The 23,232-nt window shown below is 36.5% G+C and overlaps 1 protein-coding gene across 16 annotated transcripts in view; it reads right to left on the bottom strand.

Moving 5' to 3' along the window:
• Positions 1–23,232, bottom strand: part of PTPRD (protein tyrosine phosphatase receptor type D) — a 2,332,625-nt gene that overhangs the window by 1,065,616 nt on the left and 1,243,777 nt on the right. For all 16 annotated transcript variants that reach the window (XM_058431780.1, XM_058431782.1, XM_058431784.1 and 13 more), the window contains exon 8: positions 22,357–22,390. The gene's annotated coding sequence lies outside the window, so the exon portion shown is untranslated. The remainder of the gene's footprint in view (positions 1–22,356; positions 22,391–23,232) is intronic.

Here is a 23,232-nt window from a genome sequence, read left to right as displayed (position 1 = left end):
GGACTACAGGCGCCCGCCACCACGCCCGGCTAATTTTTTGTATTTTTGGTAGAGACGGGGTTTCACCGTGGTCTCGATCTCCTGACCTCGTGATCCGCCGGCCTCGGCCTCCCAAAGTGCTGGGATTACAAGCGTGAGCCACCGCGCCCGGCCGATCATGAGCATTTCTTCATGTGTTTTTTGGCTGCATAAATGTCTTCTTTTGAGAAGTGTCTGTTCATATCCTTTGCTCACTTTTTGATGGGGTTGTTTGTTTTTTTTCTTGTAAATTTGTTTGAGTTCATTGTAGATTCTGGATATTAGCCCTTTGTCAGATGAGTAGTTTGCAAAAATTTTCTCCCATTCTGTAGGTTGCCTGTTCACTCTGATGGTAGTTTCTTTTGCTGTGCAGAAGCTCTTTAGTTTAATTAGATCCTATTTGTCAATTTTGGCTTTTGTTGCCATTGCTTTTGGTGTTTTAGACATGAAGTCCTTGCCCATGCCTATGTCCTGAATGGTATTGCCTGGGTTTTCTTCTAGGGTTTTTATAGTTATAGGTCTAACATGTAAGTCTTTAATTCATCTTGAATTAAGTTTTGTATAAGGTATAAGGAAGGGATCCAGTTTCAGCTTTCTACATATGACTAGCCAGTTTTCCCAGCACCATTTATTAAATAGGGAATCCTTTCCCCGTTGCTTGTTTTTGTCAGGTTTGTCAAAGATCAGATAGTTGTAGATATGCGGCATTATTTCTGAGGGCTCTGTTCTGTTCCATTGATCTAAGTCTCTGTTGTAGTACCAGTACCATGCTGTTTTGGTTACTGTAGCCTTGTAGAATAGTTTGAAGTCAGGTAGCGTGATGCCTCCGGCTTTGTTCTTTTGGCTTAGGATTGACTTGGCAATGCGGGCTTTTTTTTGGTTCCATATGAACTTTAAAGTAGTTTTTTCCAATTCTGTGAAGAAAGTCATGGTAGCTTGATGGGGATGGCACTGAATTTATAAATTACCTTGGGCAGTATGGCCATTTTCATGATATTGATTCTTCCTACCCATGAGCATGAAATGTTCTTCCATTTGTTTGTATCCTCTTTTAATTCACTGAGCACTGGTTTGTAGTTCTCCTTGAAGAGGTCCTTCACATCCCTCGTAAATTGGATTCCTAGGTATTTTATTCTCTTTGAAACAATTGTGAATGGGAGTTCACTCATGATTTGGCTGTTTGTCTGTTATTGGTATATAAGAATGCTTGTGATTTTTGCACATTGATTTTGTATCCTGAGACTTTGCTGAAGTTGCTTATCAGCTTAAGGAGATTTGGGGCTGAGACAATAGGGTTTTCTAGATATACAATCATGTCATCTGCAAACAGGGACAATTTGACTTCCTCTTTTCCTAATTGAATACCCTTTATTTCCTTCTCCTGCCTGATTGGCCTGGCCAGAACTTCCAGTACTACATTGAATAGGAGTGGTGAGAGAAGGCATCCCTGTCTTGTGCCAGCTTTCAAAGGGAATGCTTCCAGTTTTGGCCATTCAGTATGATATTGGCTGTGGGTTTGTCATAGATAGCTCTTATTATTTTGAGATATGTCCCATCAATACCTAACTTATTGAGAGTTTTTAGCATGAAGGATTGTTGAATTTTGTCAAAGGCCTTTTCTGCATCTATTGAGATAATCATGTGGTTTTTATCTTTGGTTCTGTTAATATGCTGGATTACGTTTATTGATTTTCATATGTTGAACCAGCCTTGCATCCCAGGGGTGAAGCCCACTCGATCATGGTGGATAAGCTTTTTGATGTGCTGTTGGATTCGTTTTGCCAGAATTTTATTGAGGATTGTTGCGTCAATGTTCATCAAGGATATTGGTCTAAAATTCTCTTTTTTGGTTGTGTGTTTGCCAGGCTTTGGTATCAGGATGATGCTGGCCTCATAAAATGAGTTAGGGAGGATTCCCTCTTTTTCTATTGATTGGAATAGTTTCAGAAGGAATGGTACCAGCTCCTCCTGTACGTCTGGTAGAATTCAGCTGTGAATCCATCTGGTCCTGGACTTTTGTTGGTTGGTAGGTTATTAATTATTGCCTCAATTTCAGAGCCTGTTATTGGTCTATTCAGAGATTCAACTTCTTCCTGGTTTAGTCTTGGGAGGATGTATGTGTTGAAGAATTTATCCATTTCTTCTAGATTTTCTAGTTTATTTGCACAAAGGTGTTTATAGTATTCTCTGATGGTAGTTTGTATTTCTGTGGGATCGGTGGTGATATCCCCTTTGTCATTTTTTATTGAGTCTATTTGATTCTTCTCTCTTTTCTTTATTAGTCTTGCTAGCGGTCTATCAATTTTGTTGATCTTTTCCAAAAACCAGCTCCTGGATTCATTGATTTTTTGAAGGGTTTTTTGTGTCTCTATGTCCTTCATTTCTGCTCTGATCTTAGTTATTTCTTGTCTTCTGCTAGCTTTTGAATGTGTTTGCTCTTGCTTCTCTAGTTCTTTTAATTGCGATGTTAGGGTGTCAGTTTTAGATCTTTCCTGCTTTCTCTTGTGGGCATTTAGCGCTATAAATTTCCCTCTACACACTGCTTTGAATGTGTCCCAGAGATTCTGGTATGTTGTGTCTTTGTTCTCGTTGGTTTCAAAGAACATCTTTATTTCTGCCTTCATTTTGTTACGTACCCAGTAGTCATTCAGGAGCAGGTTGATCAGTTTCCATGTAGTTGAGTGCTTTTGAGTGAGTTTCTTAATCCTGAGTTCTAGTTTGATTGCACTGTGGTCTGAGAGACAGTCTGTTATAATTTCTGTTCTTTTACATTTGCTGAGGAGAGCTTTACTTCCAACTATGTGGTCAATTTTGGAATACGTGTGGTGTAGTGCTGAAAAAAATGTATATTCTGCTGATTTGGGGTGGAGAGTTCGGTAGATGTCTATTAGGTCCACTTGGTGCAGAGCTGAGTTCAATTCCTGGATATCCTTCTTAACTTCCTGTCTCACTGATCTGTCTAATGTTGACAGTGGGGTGTTAAAGTCTCCCAGTTTTATTGTGTGGGAGTCTATGTCTCTTTGTAGGTCATTAACGTCCTTCTTTATGTATCTGGGTGCTCCTGTGTTGGGTGCATATATATTTAGGAGAGTTAGATCTTCTTGTTGAATTGATCCCTTTACCATTATGTAATGGCCTTCGTTGACTCTTTTGATCTTTGTTGGTTTAAAGTCTGTTTTATCAGAGACTAGGATTGCAACCCCTGCCTTTTTTCGCTTTCCATTTGCTTGGTAGATCTTCCTCCATCCTTTTATTTTGAGCCTATGTGTGTCTCTGCACGTGAGATGGGTTTCCTGAATACAGCACACTGATGGGTCTTGACTCTTTATCCAATTTGCCAGTCTGTGTCTTTTAATTGGAGCATTTAGCCCATTTATATTGAAGGTTAATATTGTTATGTGTGAATTTGACCCTGTCATTATGATGTTAGCTGGTTATTTTGCTCGTTAGTTGATGAAGTTTCTTCCTAGCCTCGATGGTCTTTACAATTTGGCATGTTTTTCCAGTGGCTGCTACCGGTTGTTCCTTTCCATGTTTAGTGCTTCCTTCAGGAGCTCTTTTAGGGCAGGCTTGGTGGTGACACAATCTCTCAGCAGTTGCTTGTCTGTAAAGTATTTTATTTCTCCTTCACTTAGGAAGCTTAGTTTGGCTGGATATCTTTTTACGTGGAATCACACGGTCAAAGAGTAATGCACACTGTCCATTTTGAGAAACCTTTTAATATTATCCCACAAAAAATACCAGTTTACAATCTCACAAAATATGAAGACTTTCTTCTTCTACATCTCTGCCAACACTCAATGTTACATATCTTTAATTGCCACTATCTCTGATGCCATGCTCAATCTGACAGTTTATGTTCCTTAGCCATCAAATTGTATTTTTGGAACAACTAGTTTTCAGAGAGGCTGTACAGTACAAAGGTTAAAGACATGGACTAAAGACCTGGACTTTCTCAGTTCAAATACCTGCTCTACCACTTATTAAGTGTGTCATCATGGACAAGCTACTTAAACTCCCAGTGCCTCAGAATCCTGCTAAAGTTGGTGTGAGAAATAAGTGAATTTAAGTGACTTTATATAATTTATACGCATAGAAGAGTACCTAATACCTAGAAATCTTATAGAAATGCTTGTTATTAGTATTTGTATTAGTTTCTTAGTGCTGCTGTAACGAATCACATACTACATAATTAGTGGCTTAAAGCAATTGAAATTACAATTCTAGAGGCCAGAATTCTGAAATGAGTCTTATGGGTCTAAACTCCAAGGGTATTCAGGACTGGTTCCTTCTGGAGTCTCCCAGGGAGAATTAATTTCTTGTCTCATCTAACTTCTGACTGTCAGCATTCCTTGGCTTATGGTCACATCACTCTAATTTCTGATTCTGCCAGCACATTGCCTTCTGCTCTTCTCTAATGAAATCTCCATTTCCTTCTCTCTTATAAGGAAATTTGTGATTACATTAGAGCCTATCAGGATGTCTTCATCTGGGAATCTTTAATTGCTTTTGCAAAGATTTGATTATCCAGGGTGAAATCCACAGATGCCATTGTTTAGGACTTGGAAATCTCTGGGGACTTTATTCAGCCCAGCACAGTGCTCTTTTACATTTTATATTTGAATACTTGCATTATTTTTATCTATTTGTTAATTTTTTATATATAATGGACATTATATTTTATCAATTATATATAATGCAAATATTTTCTCTTAATGTGTCTTTTAATTTGGCTTATGGTAGCTTTCATAATACAGGCATTTTAATGAGCTTATCATTTATTACAATTAACACATCTACTAGACGGAAATAAATTAAGAAAAATGGTACATCCATATTACAGAATTGTATGCAACCATAAAAATGTGCATCTAAATATTAACCTAAAAATATTCCAGAAATATTAAGTGATGAAAAAGACAGATTTTATGTAAAGTATTCCATCATATATATAAAATGATAGACTGCAAAATTCTAGATAGCTGCCAAGGGAGACAGGAATAGGAGGTAAAATAAATTGTTACTTTTTAATCTATATTAGTTCTATTTAAAAATTTTAATAAGGAATATAGTTATATGTAATTTCTATAATTAAATTTTTAAAACAGTAATATTAAAGTCAAAACAAAATTATATTTAAGGTGCTATAGAATTTCAGAAGAAGAAGAAGATAATTACTTATTTCTGGGAAAATTGAAAGGGGCAACATTTGAGAAAATAAAAGCAGTTTTAACAACAACATAAAGTAAAAGCAAATTCCAGAAAGTAGTGAAATTTAATAGGATGAAGCTGAATGAGGGTAACAAAGTAAGGTAACGTAAAGGGAAATAATGATGAAATGCTTCAACTGAGTTAAAACTTAGAAGGCCTTAATGTAAGACAGTTTACATTTATTTCTCCCAGGCTAAAACCCTCAATACGTTGTAACAAATGGACAAACTTCGACTGTTCAGAGTATTGCCAAGTTTACCTAAGCTCTTGTAAAACAATGCATATGCAAAGAACAAGGCACCAGCCTGAGAGTGCCCCAGGGCCATCTTTGTCTTACATGGGGCAAGGTCTGACACATCACCATTTTCCTCTTTCAAGTCTCCTAAATGCTCTCATGGTCTTAAGACCAATCATGAAAGAAATTATTGTTATGAATATCCTACCTGCTTATCAATAAAAATAATAGAAGGGACAAAGAAATTTGAATTTGGCTTGATATAAAAGATCTTTTAAAGAATTGGATATCACGAGCAAAAATATAGAGATTCAGTCATGCTCTCAATTACTAGAACTTTTTTTTACAAAAGAGAACAGATTAAACATAGGTCTATAACCAAACTCTGTGGGTTTGTGTGTGTGTGTGGTGTGTGTGTGTGTTGGCACATATGTTTCAAACAAAACTTGAAACATTTTTGTTAATATCATAAATTCTCTACATCATGCTGAAAGACAATTTCTGTTACACCAATGTTCATAGCCGCATTATTCACAGTAGCCAAATGTGGATATATCCACCAATGAATAAGTGAACAAAATGTTGTGCAGGTATCCAAAAAAATATGATTCCGCCTTAAAAAAGAATGAAAATGGTGGGGCGCAGTGGCTCATGCCTATAATCACAGAACTTTGGGAGGCCAAGTCAGGCAGATCACGAGGTCAGGAGTTCGAAACCAGCCTGACTAATATGGTGAAATCCCATCTCTACTAAAAATATAAATACTAGCCAGGCTTGGTGGCATGTGCCTGTAATCCCAGCTGCTCAGGAGGCTGAGGCAGAATAATCACTTGAACCCAGGAGGCGGAGGCTGCAGTGAGCCAGGATTGCGCCACTGCACTCCAGCCTGGGCGACAGAGCAAGACTCCGTCTCAAAAAACAAACAAAAAAACAAAAAAGAATGAAAATATGATGCATGCTATAACATAGGTAAACCTTCAAAATATTTTGCTATGTGAAATAAGTCAGATAACAAATAATAAATATGGTATGACTCCACTTACATGAGGTATCTAGAATAGCTGAATTCATAGAGTCATAAAGTAGGGTGATGGTTATCAATGGCAGGGAGGAGGGGTTATTGTTTAACAGGTATGAAAATTCAGTTTGGGATGACGGAAAAGTCAAGGAATGGATAATGATGATGGTTGCACAATGTTAAAATACTTAATGCTACTGAATGGCACACTTAAAAACTGGTAAAATGGTAACTTTTATGTTACATATATTTTACCACAATAAAAATAAAATAAAATGTCTGTCAGGATTTAAAGGCCATTCGCCTTGTAAAGAAGGTGGTGTTAAGTCATTTTCATAATACAAAGTGCAAGAAAAGGAGAACTTGCTCAAGGAAGACCTTATCATTATTATTTAGTAGATCTTAACATTCTACTATACCATGATTCCTTTTGATTATGTTACATATTTCAGTGTTAAAAACCATTGAATAATTTGTATTCAGTTTATGGGCTTGAAAAGCGTCTTCATTCAAAATCATCTTTCTACTATAATCTATATGTATATGATAGGTAAAATTGTTTTCTCTCTGGCAAACGAATGCCTGGATGACCACTATTGCAAGACTGTTTGCTCCAGGTTGAGCTGCCTCAGTTTCACCCTGCTGTAAAATTTGACTTTGGCTATAGACAACTTCATCTGTGATTACTAAAAACCAAACCTTCCTCCATTAGTCAAATTATCCTTTAAATTACAATATGCATGCAATTATTTCATGAAATGTATTGACCTACATAGTGTTTAGGACTAGGAATTAAATTTCACCTTTGAGCCCAAGCCCATTAACTTCACTTAAAAGAAATTTGGTGATATGTATTTAATTACTGATATCCTACAGAAATTGACATTTAATAAAGTGAAACATTTCCTAAACACTAAAGAGCTTTAAGATACGAAATGAAACAGTATATGTCTTGAAAATGAATCTAGTCTTAAAAGGAAAAAAAAAACATTAATAGAGTCATGTTCAAAAGCTTTTAATAGGACTGCAAGACTGAAATAGAACCCCTCGGGTCTCTTATTATAAAGTAGTATAACATTTTGTTCACAGTCTCAGGATGAAAAAAGAAAGGCAGGATCCAATGAAACACCAAGTTATACATAGAACATAATGTGGAAAATATATGTCCTTTAGTATTCAGTAACTTTCTCAGTAATCCCATCTTAATAGACACTAAGAAAATTCCAAAAAATTTGGGCTAGGAGACCAAATTTCAGATCTATATGCTAGGGAGCACTCAATATAAAAACTGAAAATCTTAAGTCTCTTGTCTGCAGGGAATGTGGAAACTTTTTTAAAGCATCATTAAGCTAAAGGAAGAATTTGGCTGGAGAATTGATGTTGGCTATGGCAACATATTTTTTTTTTAATTTCAAAAGGAGTTAAAACAATTTTAAAATAAAACATATAAAAACATCCAGTTATAAGGTTTTTTGCATAAACTAATCATGTATGCAAATACATATTCATACATAGATATATATGAACACAATATCTTTGTGCATTTAGTGTAGACGTTGAAATTACTATAACTGTATAAGGAACAAAACAGTAGGCCTCCCTGGACAAAAAGTACTTCTTGTGCTAATTTTTCCTGGTATAGAATGCCACAAATAAGATGTTTTCCTGTGATTATCAACAATTTTCATCAAGTATCTTAAATTAAAATATTAATATTTGTCAGCAAGTGAGGCTCATAGAAAAATAATAATATTATTTTGTTGAGAACTTATTATGTGCTAAGTCCTTTATATACACCATCTCATCCATATATACAACTCTATAAGTTTGGCACTATTATTGATCCTATTATCAGTGAAAAAGAGGCTTTATTTGGATATTTGTTAAAGGCCGCATGGCCAGCAAAGCCATAATCCAACCCCCAGCTTTATATAAAACTAAAGCTTCTGGAATGGATGACTATGCAAAATCCCTTCAGACATCGCCTCCAAACGGCTTAACAGTGGCCCAGTTAAGTGGAAAAATGTTGGCACAGATGAAACAAGGTGGGTGGTGGGGGATCAGGGGGTGGTAAAAGTAACTACAGGAAGTGAGAGAAGTACCACAGTTGAGTCACGGCAGGGTCATATGTATTAGGCATACTTTTTAAAATAATATTTTAACTCTCAAGAAGAAAGCACCTCTTCTAGAAGATTTTTGTTTTGTTGTTGTTTCTTAAGACTATTGTTTTTTTTAAAGAGTAGTTTTAGGTTTACAGCAACATTGAGAGGAAAATACAGAGATTTCACGTATACTCCCTCTCACACACATGCACAACCTCTCCCATCATCAGTATTTCTCACCAGACGGATACATTTGTTATGGATGATGAACCTCCATTAAAACATCGTGATCCAAAGACCATACTTCACATTAGTGTTTGCTCTTGGTGTTATACATTTTATGGATGTATATTACAGAGTAGTTTCACCACCCCAAAATCCTCTATGCCCGACCTAATCCACACTGCAACCTCTGGCAACCACCGATCGTTAAATATCTCCATAATTTTGACTTTTCCAGAAAGTCACATAGTCGATAATACAGTATATATCTTTTTCAGATGGGCTTTTTTTCACTTAAGAATACACATTTAAGGTTCTCCATGTATTTTTGTAGCTTGACAGATATTTCTTTTTAGCACTGAATATTCCATTGTCTGGATATACCACAGTTTATCCATTCACCTAGTGAAAGACAACTTGATTGCTTCCAAATTTTGGCAATTATGAATAATGCCGTTATAAACATCTGTGTGCAGGTTTTTCTGTGAACATGTTTTCAACTCATTTGCATAAATACTATGGAGATTGCTGCATCATATGGTAAGAGTATGTGTAGTTTTGTAAGAAACTGCCAAACTTTCTTCCTAAGTAGCTCTGCCATTTTATATGTCTACTAGTAATGAAGGAGAATTCCTCTTGTCCCATATCCTAGCTAGCATTTCGTTTTGTCAGTGTTCTGGGTGTTTACATTCTAATAGATGTGTAGTTGTATATCATTGTTGTTTGAATTCACATTTCGCTAATGACATATACTGTGAATCACCTTTTCATATGTTTAATTGCCATCTGTGTATCTTCTTTGCTGATGTATCTCTTAAAATCTTTCACCCACTTTTAATTTTTTATTATGTTTGCCAATACTAATAAAATGAGCTCCTTGATCACTAAATATTATTACAGAGACTTTCTATTATGATGAATTTTCTCATTGCTGCTTTTTTCACGCTTCACTATTTGTTTTCAGATTTTTAGTGATATTTCTATTTGGTGACTTTTGGAGAAAACACCCCTATGGGATGAGACATTAGAGAAGAAAGTGCCTCTGAAACAACTGTGCATTCTGAAACTCTCAAACACTTTAAAAAGTTGTTCATAGTATCCCTCATAATTGATTGAGCATACATATGTTCAATATATCATTTTCTCTGAACATGGTGTTTCAAACTTTGAAGTATTTATATTTTTTCTATCAGGTGCTATTCGGGCAATAGGAATCTTATTTCCTGACTGAAACTATTTCATAGGTTGAACAAACACAGGTCTTCCAACATAATGCCAGGATGCAGACATAATATCAACAGAAAAAAAGAATAATGAATCCACATGTTCTGTCTTCATTTACCAAGTATCCACTTGTCTGAAAGCCTTTAAAGTAATTTGGCATTTTCACCTACATTCATTTGGACTTTCAAGCACTATGAAGACAGCCAGAAATTTTAGTCAAACATTTATTTGTCACAGTTTTCCTCCAGGATATAGACTATTTTTCCTCGTATGATCAACAGTCTTCAAACGTGGTCCCAGAGAGTAAGATAAACATGAGGAAAGTGAGATAAATGAGAGGAAAGCGAAGTACTAGACAATCTTTCACAAGGAGCTCAAAATGCTTACAGATTCTACATTTGCTTTAAGCCTAACCTGGGTCAGTAATCACGGGAAACCAATCCTTTCATATATATTTTCAGGAAAGTGTGTGAAATAAAATTACCAGTCCTTTCAGTGAGCAAATAGTTCATCCAGAAGCCTTCTAGCTACTCTGTGGCATGGCTATGTGCATGCCTGTGTGGATGCCCAGACTGGACAGACCTTAGTGAAAGTGAATACAGGCAAGAAGAATGATCATTCTCAGTATGCTGGGTAAGGGAACATCCATCAAACCATGTAATTTTCTATGTATTTAATATACATTAACTGATTTAATCGACACAACTTTGGGGTGAATATCACCTTTAAATTCTGCTTTCCATTTGAAGAAATAATACCGTAATTAAAGTGAACAGTCCAAAGACACATAGAAGGTAAATGTTAGAGGTGTTATTTAAGCCTAACTATGACTCCAGTCTTAGGTTCTTTTAAAATATGCTATATCATAAAACAATTATGAACACTCACCAGGAGCCTCCTTTGTATGCGTATCTATTTGTTTCTGGAATAGCTGTGTTGGGAGATTTCAGAAGCCCAATAAGGCCTGCATCTTATAAGAAAATACTTACGTAAGGGAAAATTTTAGACTTTCCACTACAAAAAGAGGCAACTATTTGTTTACCCCAAGCTTAGGTGAAATTGTATTACCTGAGTCCTAGTCTGTAGGCTTAGTTACACTGACAGCTTCCAATATATGTTTCCAATGCCATGCGTCTTCCAGATTTCCCTTAATCCTATGTGGCTGGAATGAAGTATGTGAGCCCCTGGCAGGCCCGAGTCTATAGACTCATGAACCACATGGGGATTCATTACCCAGTGTTGCTGACCTGCTAAAATGCCTCACCTTGAACCAGTGAGGTATGGCACTGAGAAAACAACTTCAAATGTCTCTGGTATGTTAAGCAACATATTTTAGCAGAGAAGACTCCAGCAAATAAGAGAATGAAGAGTGAGGTAGATCCCGGTCAAACGAATGGTGGTTGCATTAGCCTTTCTGGAGGCTTCAGCAGGGCAGTGGTGAGACTCTTGGTGATGATTAAGTCGTCCAGGAAAGCACTCAATCATTTTGAAGACTAATATGCATTTTATAGCAATGGTTATTATATAAATTTGCAGAGGAAGAGGTGAGAGAGTTGTAGCAAAATGCATTTTAAACAGCAAAATATGAGGAAAAATTAAAATATTTCCTAATTTTCTAAAAATTAAAACCTTCACATGTACATAAAATCACACAAATATTATGATTAATATTTCTGTGTTTATTTTTAAATTAACCCTCTGGATGGAAAAAAAAAAGAAAAGAAAGGCAAGGAGTAGGTTATAGTTTATAGGTCTGAGGCTTTATGGACAGTTGGATGTACTCTGGTATTTTATGAAATAAAAGGGAACTGAAGGTCCATCTCAGGCTCCTGAGCCCCAACACAGAGGCATTTTCCCTCATCTAAAGGGAGAAATGAAACAACCCTTTAGGCAAAATCTACAGACTGAGAATTCCAGGAATTTGTGTCCTAACAGCTCAGATGAGAAATAACATAACTTATTTAATGCTCAGAGGGACTTTGATGTGAGTGCAGGTGCTAAGGTTGATTATTTGTTCTTTCCTTTGTCCTAGCCAGAATGGCCAAAGACCTACATTTACAAAGGCTTACATTGGAATGAATTTTCTGGAACAGTAGATGGAACACAGTACTTCAGCTAGGGCATCTCTAATGTTTTCAGTGTGTGCTTACGTGAAATCTAGTAAAGACCTAGAGAAATAAAATAAATGTTTTATCCTTCCTGGCAAAGACTATTCTAATAATACAAGTTGGTTTTTCAGATTTGTTGAGAGAATTTCTATTAAGCAAGTGGAAGCATAGTTTAGGCCTAGAGTGTCTCATTTTGGTGAATGTAATTTTTTTTTGTTTAGATTTTAACTAAGTGATTTCTTTTGAAATTAAAATAAAGTTATTGAGGACATTTATTCATTTCCCCTTTTATACCTAGAGTATAGACTTTTTTCTTTTTAAAGAGAAGAAGTTTTTATTTCAACCTTATTTTTGAAGGGTGGTTTCACTGGATATAGGATTCTTGGCTGAAAAAATTCCCTCCTCTGCATTTTTTAATACTTTCTATAAATATCACATATCTGCTTTAAATAAGTGAGCAGAAAATTTATTGTCCATTATGGACACTTCAGAGGCACTTTTGAAAGTGATAGTACATGCTGTTATTTGTCATATTGAAACAGGAAGGGTTCCTTTGTCCCCCTCTCAGGGTCTATGGGATGGTGGCATGGCTCACTTCTTCAGCGCCCCACTGCTCAAACCTCTAGGGGAGCATACAGATGGGCAGGCTGTGGGGCTCCGACCCCATGGCAATGTCTAGGGTAAATGTTTACAGCTGATGCCCCAGTGGGCATGTGTTACAGGGTGCTCTTTTAGTTTCCCACCTATAGGGGGCTTATGTTAAACAGCTCAATTAGACCCCCCTTCCTTATCACAAGGACACGGGGATTTCGGTATCTCGGAGTTTCTTGCCTTGGTGTACTGGAAGAATCGGATCACACGTGGGCTTGGGAAATTACTGCAAGGTTTTATTGAGTAGAAATAGCTCTCAGCAGATGGGGGAGCCAGAAGGGAGATTGGTTTTCCCCACGACCAGCCGCTTCTGTCTTCTTCCATTGACATGTTCCTCTTGCTGTCCAGCAACTTCTGTCCTTACCTTGCTAGGGTCTTGGGTTTTTATAGGCCCAGGATGGGGGTTGTGGCAGGCCAGGGTGGTCTTTGAAAATGCAATATTTGGGCACGAAGGCAGAAGTGCCTGTCCTCACCTAGGTCCGTGGGGATGGAGCTTTAGCCAGGGACCACACATTCCTCTACTCAGCACTTCCCTTCCCCTCTTCTGTATCATTTAAAGGGACCACTCTCTTCCCTTCCCAGCACTAACGTACCCATATATCTACATGTATAGCATGCTAATAATTGCACTGGGAGAAAAGACATGAACTAGGACTGTCCAAGTAAGTAAGATGTATGGTCACCTTAGTTTTAAGCATCAGTCAGGTACTAAAGAGAAAGCAATGGTGAATGATTCCGAGGCGTCATTCAATCGCAGGCTTGTTCTCATATACAAGTGTATAAAGAAACATAATTTAAAAAACCAGATTGTAACAGGAAAGTTTTAAATATACGAGCTGAAAACTGCCATCAAAAAAAATTTAAATAAAAATCTTTTATTCCAGTAATTATAGGTATTACTCTAAGGAAAGTAAGTAGCATGTGTATACTAATGCATTTTGTTAATTTCTCCAAGATAATTTCTCAAACACTCAGAAAGAATAAATAATAAAACAGGCCTTCTGAGATAATGAGTATAAGGGAATGCAATAATATTGCCACTCTTCTGAAAAAAAAAAATCTTTCACAGTGGGTATTTTAACCAGGATCATTACGGAGAGTTGGTGCCGAACAATAAGTCAGTGTGGGAGAAAAATATACATGCATATATTTCAGTTTGTGATAGGAGTCTATGGGATTGTCTCTGACTTTGCACAAGTAAGTAAACCTTTTCTGTGCCTCATTTTTCTCATTTATGAAATTGATATAATAATAGTGCCTACATTATAAGGTTGTGGTGAGGATTAAATCTGATAATATATGTAAAACATATAAAATAGGGATAATATATAGCTAGCAGCATACTGCTTAGCGATTGCTTTTATTATGTTCTCAAAAATAGTAAAACGCAGCTGGGCGCAGTGGCTCATGCCTGTAATCCCAGCACTTTGGGAGGCCGAGGCAGGTGGATCACCTGAGATTGGGAGTTCGAGACCAGCCTGACCAACATGGTGAAACCCCGTCTCTACTAAAAATACAAAATTAGCCGGGCCTGGTGGCTCATGCCTGTAATCCCAGCTACTCGGGAGGCTGAGGTAGGAGAATTGCTTGAACCCGGGAGGCGGAGGTTGTGGTGAGCTGAGATAGTGCCATTGCACTCCAGCTTGGGCCATAAGAGTGAAACTCCATCTCAAAAAATAATAATAAATAATAATAATAAAACGTTAATTATGTTCCAGTAATTTATCTGTAATTGCAATAACTTTAAGTTTCACCCTTTTTACTTGCCTCCTAAAATGAGATACACCAACCATTGACAACCCTTGAATATATATTCATGTGTATTATGCTGTAAAGAAAACCATTTTATACTATACCTAACAGGCAGTCATTCTAGCAACAGCGAAGTAGGGAATCCTTGAATAGAGTCCTAGAATATTCATTTACCTGTTTATTTCTATAATTTGACTATCCATTTGTGCAACAAATAGTTATTGAACATACACTCTGTGCCAGAGGCTGGGGATACAGAAGGGAATATTCTAAACAAAGTCACTCCTTTCTTATGGCTTCCCTAGCTTCTATAGATTCTAGTATTAAAGGCTGGACAAATAAATAGATTTATCAAAGGCAAGGTAGGTAAGTGCTCTGGAGGCAATGGAAAGTAAATTAAGAGCATTAAGTGGGATAAAAAGAGACAGAGGTGGGAGAAAAGCATTGTGGTAGGGTGACATTTCAGCAGAGACTTGAAGGTTGCTAGGGGAAGTCACATGCTGTTATGTGAGAAAACACTCCAGGTACAGAGAGCAGAGGCCAAAGTCCTCCAGCCTGACATTGGTTGGGGATTCCTGGGACAGCGGGGAAGCCGGATTAGCTTAAGCAAGTGAAAGAGGAAGATGGAGGTGGGAAACCAGGTCAGACAGGAGGCTAGGGGATGGGCAACTTTGAAGGCCATTATAAAGACTTTGGCTTTCATTCTGAGTAAGATTAAGGATCCATTGGAGAGTTTTGAGCAAAGATTATGTGAATTAGAATACAGAAGTACTTATAATATACTTATTAAGAGAAATGGGAAAACAAATTCTTGGGCTCCATGAAATACTCGTCCACTCTATCAGTCAGTGGTAGATTCTGTCTTGGGGTTCTCCAGGCTCTCTGAACAGTTTTCTAATGTCCTAAAATATCCATAGAAACAACAAAAGATAAGAGAGTAAGAAAAAAGAAGAAAATAATTTTAAAAATTTAAAAACGTATTTTTATTATTATTATCGCCTTAGGACAGGTAAAAGAGGTAAGAGATCGAGGAGGTAATTCTTGGACAAGTAGATCTCATTACAACTTTTAGTACAGTCACAGATGCTTTACATGAGCAACTGAAGCAGACTTAGTGTTGCTTTTAAGGAGGACAGCAGGTACAGTCTTATCAAGTTCTGAATTTCCTCACTTTGTCAAGCAGCTGCTGTGTGACTTTGAAAGAGTCATTAATACATAAGTAACTTGTGTTTGTTTCCTCCTCTGTGAAATTCAGTCAATCCACCTTACATGCTGGTTGTGAGGGATAGTGGCCTGGCACACAGTAATTACAGGCAAGTGTTTGTTGTCATTGATAACAAGATTGGATTTCTAAGAAGATGGTGTTGATTGCAAGATGGTGTTTATCAAGATATCTTGATAAGATAGTTTTTATTGTAAGATGCATTATTAAGTTGAGGGTTGCTTTAAGGATAAGAGACTGCATTAAGTGCACTAATTGACTTTTAAATCTATTTAATTTTCAGAAATGTCAAATATGAATAAAAACGTGAAATAAATGGAGGGTTTATGATCAGGGATATTCTATATATGCTACACATTTACTGCTTTATCATTTAAAATAAGCCCCTAAATTGAAAGTGAGTCAACATTTGACACATCAGTATTTTCCGAGGAATAATTTGTGTAGCCATTTTCAAAACTAGAGGCTATAAACTACTCTGATTTTTAAATGATACTGCTAAACAAGGAGACATTTCATTTTTTAAATGACTAATGTGATTATCGAAATAAAAAAATAAAAAATTTAAGACTTGATTTGACTAATGGGTAAAACATGAACGCCACTAGGTAAGACTATTTCTACCATGGAACTACCTTAAATTAGAAATCACTAATTATGTATGCATGTGCCAAAATATAACTGCTCTAGCAAGTGATGAATTTGCATATACAATGATTTTAATCAAGGCACTTCTTTGATTGTACCATTATCTGTTTTGCATACACAAAATCTGAATTCCATAAATGTGAGTCTTCATTTGTATATGCACCAAATTATTTTGTTGGTGCAACTTAGAAATCTCTACTTGATATATTAGGGCATTATTTCTCTTCCATTTATAGTAATATGTTTTCAGTTTTTATTAAGTAGTAAAACCAAATTCCCTGGAAAAACATGGGAAGTGAGCCCTGCCTCTAGTCATAATAGAGGGAAATGCCACTATATTTCCATTCTGTGTTAAGAAAAAGCAAAAAGTTTCTTACACACACGGTTTGTTCCTTTCTGCCTTCTTATTTGGAATGCATCTCAAAATTTAAAGAAGACTTTGGTTCACAGAGAGAACCCTTGAGTGGCAATCATATTGAGTTCACTCAATTTTCCACATTGTTAGTCTGTACATGATGAGAGTAGGGTGTTGATCCTTACTACTCTTAAGCAACAGAGAAAATTCAGAGCTGGTGAAAAGTACCAAATTTATAGTCCTGGAGACAAACATTCTCTGTAGAGTTCTTGAGAAAAGAAATAGCCGGAAAAGCAGTGAGGCAAAACTCATTATTTCATTATGGTCTTGCTGGACAACTGAGACTCCCCTTGGCCCTCAGCGAGAGCAGTGTGCTACATACAGTAATCTGGGCACGTTGATGACCACAGTGATAAATCTCTTAGTAAGTGGGATGTTTGTTTTGTAGTTAAGTCACCCTGACAGGCCCACTGGGTCATAAACCTGCTTACAATGCAAAGCTATTCACAACCTCAAAATGAGACTTCTGTACATTACAGATAGGTCATTGGTAACAGCAGAAGTCTTAGCTTTTGAATTATTCAAATCAAGATCTTTTCTGCATCTTTGGGTTTGGTCTTGAGGATTCAACTGAGATAAAATTGTCTCATGTCAGTAGATCCAAAATTACCACGGTCCTTCTGTTGTCTAACTGCCTGCAGATGCATCCTCGCAAGAATGGGATCCTACGTTAGGCCAAGAGTAGAATTCTAGTTTGTAAATTTTCAGTTTTGCTACCTTTGCTGTGACTCTAGGCTAGTTTGATAATCAGAGATCCTTTCAAAGTCTCTGAAATTTCGAACTTTGAACCTGGCTTTTACCTAACACTGAATTTTCTATAATGCATTTCTTCTTGGCTACATAGATGACCCACTGTTATTGGAACAAGCCCAGGTCAAATTTGTCTATGGTGTCTCTTCAACAATATTTTGTAGTCTGCTTTCTTCCAGTGTTCACTTTCAATCTCCTCAGGGAGGGAATATACTATAGTAATGAAACTATATTACAGTAATTAGAGTCAGCCACATTGACACAGCCAAGCAAAAAGGGCTTCCCGGAGAACCTGTGACCAACCTGCACGCTGGGAGAATGGGGTGGAGCCGTGGAAATTCCGGTCATTTGCAGAGGGGAGGAACCTGGTCTCTTAAGTTCCTGTGTGATGGGGCAGGAGCTGGTTAATCCGCTTCCCTCTTGCTCAGCTGAAAGTTTTTCTCTTTTTCCTTTTTTACCCAATAAATTGTTTTTCTCACCCTTCTATGTGTCCACGAACCTAATCTTTCCTGGCTGTGTGACAAGAACCTGGTTTTAGATGAACTGAAGAGAAAGCCCTGCAGCAATATTTGGTGTAATAGACTGAACCATGCCTCCAGGTGTGCTTATACTTGTCATCTTCCTCATTAACTCTGGGCTAGTTCATGTAACTTATTTTGACCAATGGGACATTAGCAAGCTTGATACCAGGAGAGGCACTTGCAGTGGGGATTCTCCTTTGCAAAACTCCTTGGAGCTGAGCTGCATGCTATGTGAGAAACCATGCTAGTCTGCTATATAGAAAGGATATATGGACAGCCATTGGAAGATGACTCACCATATAGAAAGAGGGGCCAATGGAAAAGAACTGAGACCTCCAGTTAATCTCTTAGCTGAATATAGTTGCATGAGATCCCTATTGACACTTATTGGAGTGGAATAACTGCATAGTCAATCCACTCTCAGTATCATGAGGAATAACAAAGTTTTCTTTTAAGGCACTGAGATTTAGGGTGGTTTCTTCCATAGCAATAGATAATTGATATAGTTGGGTTAAATTCAGCCTCCATTATTTGCTGAGCTATGTGACTTGGTGAGTAGTTTAAGCTTTCTAATCCTCAAATTCTTGAGCTCTAAAATACATTGTTATTTCCACAAGGCTGTGGAATGGATTAAATACTGAATATAAATAATTTAGCACAAGGCCTGAGCTATAGTAAGTGCTTAATAAGTGGTAGTAATTACCATCAGTTTCATCATTTCAGTCAACATCACCATTATCGCAAATATCGTAACTGCTAGCACCCATGCCAACATGAACACCGCAACATTGCCACCAATACTTTCCTGATAACTAGTGCTTTCACGATGCCCTTAGTGTCTACTGCCATGGGGAAAATCAACCTTTTTCATTAAGACATTTTTAAACCATACATACACACAAAACTTTTATTATGCTAAAAGATGATGTAAAGTAATAAAAATAAGTTATTCACATGTCCCTTTACATCATTTAATCAGATTACTAAACAGGTAAAGAGATTTGACAAAATCATTCAGAAAGCAAATGGAATGGCTATATTTGAATTCTATGTCTTCATGTCATTAATGCTGAGACCATTTAAAAAATTCTGGTTGTTCTAAAAATAAGAGCTTGTATCTCTCACTAGAAGGACATCTCCATAGGGGAAGATATTTTACTGCCTTTAGTGCTCTATTCCTAGTACCTTAAAAATTGCCTAGTATATAAAAGCTCCTCCAGAAGTGTTTGTTGAATACACGGATCAATTCACAACTGATTGGAAGTTTACAGAACATGTATTGTGAAGCCAGAATATCTGAGTTTGAATCTCAGTTCTAACACTTACCAGTTATGTAAATTTTAGCAATTTAATATTTTTGTGCCCCAGTTTTCTTATATGTAAAGATGATAATAATAGCACATATTATCTAGGATTGTCCTTATAAATATGAAACTCTGAACAGTGCCTGGCAAATAGTCATCACCATGTAGCTTTTGTTATTATTATTATCTTGTTATATTGAGCTCTATTGATGCATAGAATAGTATATATAAATTATTGATTTAAAGAACGGGAATATGTATGCATATTGAAACAAAGTCAAAAAAGATGTTGTTGTGTGGTCTAAAACAATGGCTTCCAAGCTCCATTTTTGATTAAAGTCATCTGGGATGATTATTAAACTCCAGATCCCTGCCCACTCTACTCCTCCTTCCATGCTCTATATTTGTAGCAATTGCACCAAAGATCATGTTTGCATAGTCAGCTTTGGAATGCAGTGAAATCAAATGAATTTTAATAATGCATGTTCAGGTACTATATGATTTAATTAGAGAAGCTATTTTGGTACAGGGGTTTTTTCATTGACCTATAAATTCAATCCTGTGGGGAGTTGCGCATTCTACCTTGTCTCCACCATGTGCCATTTGGATGTCTCCTCTCTCCTTTCTTCCTTTCCCTTCCTCCCCTCATCCATAGAGAGAAGATGACTACTCCCAGTTGATGCTAACCCTCCCAGGAACATGAAAAAAAAAAAGTCTGGGGTCTAACTGGTCCTTGCTACTTAAAGTGTGGTCCACAAAGCAGCAACATAAACATCATTTGAGAACTTGTTGAAAATGTAAAATTTCAGGCCCTAATGTAAGGGATTTTCAACTCAATTTCCTGATATAATCACCAGGGAGCTGAAGCATCAAAGTTTAGATGTTAAGCTTCATTTACCTTGAGAGACTCTGATTAATTGGTTTGGGTAGTACCCAGGTCTAACTAGCCGTTTCGACTTCACAGTTGATTCTGATATGCAACCTGGTTTAAGAAAGGAGAGTTTTAGCAGAAAACTTCAATTGATTTTGAAACTTCTACTTCCATGGCCTTCTTCAAGCGCCTACAAGACTCTGGGTTTCAGAAAATTCTTCAGATTTCCTTCTACCAGTAGACCAGTGGCAGATTTCCTTGTACCAATTTCCTCTTGGCCCCATTATTCATGGTTACTAACCAAATCTGCCAACTTTGGCATCTACCCCGTTTTCTCAGTAATCTTGAGATCTGAACTAGCTGAACACAGACTAGAAAACATTCATAATGTCAGTAGGCATGCGGTACGAAACCAAAAGCATTTTATCACATTTTCAAGCAAAACTCAAGTACTTTCAAGCATAATAATGATGATAATGTCTACTTGTATTATGGTTAGGACTATCTACCCCACAACCATTGTTGTTGCTTTTTGTAATTGGACTATTGCAAAGTGATATGATTGCCTTTGAATAGATTGCAGTATTAGAATAATATATTTATATTTTTGTAAAATCTTGTATTTTGTTCACTCACAAATTACTTGACTGAAAGAGATTGACTTTCTTTAATCCTTTACAGTTTACCCTGGAATAATTAGGTAGTAAGAGGGAAAACAGACACAGAAGCTAGTCAAGACCCAGTTCTTTTTGTATGTGACTCAACAAAACAGCATTTTCGCTGTAATCTTAAGATAACCTTTCAAACAGTGAATCAAGAGCACTAAAAGTCAAACCCAAATCAAACGTTTGAAAAATTAATGTCTTGACTGAAGTCCCTTGGGGAGCAGTCAAAGGAACAGAGTTATTTATATACTACCTTACTATTGACAGTGTGGTGTTTAAACCAGCAGCTTTGTATCACCTAGGAGCTAGTAGAAATGCACATTATTGGGCCCTACTTCAGCTCAAATTCTAAATCAGAATCTGCATTTTGAAAAGATAGCCCACATTACTCATAGACATATTAAGGTTTGAGAAGCACCAATGTAATATACAATAAGGCTTTTAATTTTTTCTCCAACATTTGCTTTTTCTTAAGTCACACCACATACAGCACCCCATACAGTTCCTCTATTATTTCTTATCCAAAACCTATGTAAATTTTTTTTTACACCTTCAAAATTGTTATCCTCCTGCCAACCAGCTCCCACTCTGGCCATTTCTTATTTTACCAAGCAGTCTAGTCTGAGGGAAGGGGGAGGATGCTATACAAAGACACTCTTTCATAACATTTTCCTTATCGTAATTGAATAAGAACAAAAAATGCAACACTTTCTCTCAATCTGCTATAAACTGGTAAACTCTCAAGAAGTAAAATGAGTAACAATTTTATGTAGAGTCTTCTTTTTCTAAGTCTGGCAATGTGCAGAGAATCCTTGAAAATACCAGTTTACCAGTACTGTGAAAGCACACAAATATGTTGTGTTTATTCTTCCAAGAGAGACATAAATGGGTAGCAACTTCTCCAGAGATTAACTATATTGTTCCAAGTCATATCCACTCATCTTAGTTTCCAATGAATAATCATAGCAATATAAGGCAATTATGTAAGCTAAGGAATGTAATTTCTTTTTCTTCTTTCTCTTATTGTAAGGATAATAGAGAAAACAAAAAATAATTTTTGTGTCAGTATCCACTGGGTATTCTGCTATCAATCTAAAAACTATAAAGTATTTCTTGTAACTACTAAAAGAGTAACTAACAACAGGATATTACTTTTCTAGTTGATTGAGAGATTGTTAAAGTTTGAGTAAGTGAAGCATTTGTGAAAATAAACATCTCTGTTGAGAAAATCTGGTTGAAAACTAAAGTCTTAGTTTTAATTGAAAAGAAGAAATGAAACATCCTAAAATGCCTAATGGATTGTCAGAAGGAAACTCATTCAAAGAATTTTAACCAAAGTTTTATAGGTAAAATAAATCCTTTAGAATATCAAAAAGAAAAGTATTCCGTGCAGACATAAGATGAGCAAAATAAACTCACCACAGTTGTTCAGTTAATGGACAGGCACCATCATCTGAAACAACAAAAATGTATTTGATATTGTGATCATAAAAACTACCAAAACCTTTCAAATTGTCTTCAAACACATGTTATGGACATATCTATAGAAGCAAAATAAAATTAAGTAAGCAGTGAAGATACATGATCAGATCTCAATTATTTATTTCAGATGAAAGTATTTCATCACCACCATTTAAGGACTAAAACAGATTATTAGTTGTTTATTAAAAAATCTTTTTTTATAGGCATACCTGGCATATATACGTATTACATCAATATTTTCTTCTGATATATATGTTTAAAAGGCAGGCAAAAATACAGAGTCATCTCTTTAATACAATCTTGGTCCTGGCACAAACACAATCTTGAATTACCTGTCCTAATTCTCAGCTCTGACAGTGCCATATACACCACCTTCCTGAGCTCAAAAATTCTCTTTGTTGCCTGTCTAAAACAAACTGAGGTGTTTAGCATAGCATTCAGGAGCTTTAGTAGGTTGCTCCTATTCTAACTTTTTATGATTCTTTTCCATAATTCGCCAATGCATATTCGTGCTACCTTTCAAGTTTATCTGCCACTATTTTCCCTTGTACACTAGTCTCGAACCGTAAGCCCAACTTCCCTTCCTCCCTCCCGCCCTCCCTGCTTCTCTTTCTTCCTTCCTTCCTTCCATACTTCGGTTTACTCCATTTGCTCTGCCTCAATATTTTTTTCTAGCCATTCCTTATGGCCAGCTCAATTAACATTTCTTCAATAGAGCTTGTCTTGTCACCTAGAGAAGAAATTATTCTCTTTCTAGATGTTCCCACCATATTTTATATGTTTGTTACAGTATTTATCAGATCCTATTTTGTG

This window comes from Hylobates moloch, unplaced genomic scaffold, assembly GCF_009828535.3.
Source record: "Hylobates moloch isolate HMO894 unplaced genomic scaffold, HMol_V3 SCAFFOLD_19, whole genome shotgun sequence".
NCBI classification, from domain to species: domain Eukaryota; kingdom Metazoa; phylum Chordata; class Mammalia; order Primates; family Hylobatidae; genus Hylobates; species Hylobates moloch.
The sequence above is the reverse complement of the archived record's forward strand: the minus strand, read 5'-3'. Positions and strand labels throughout refer to the sequence as shown.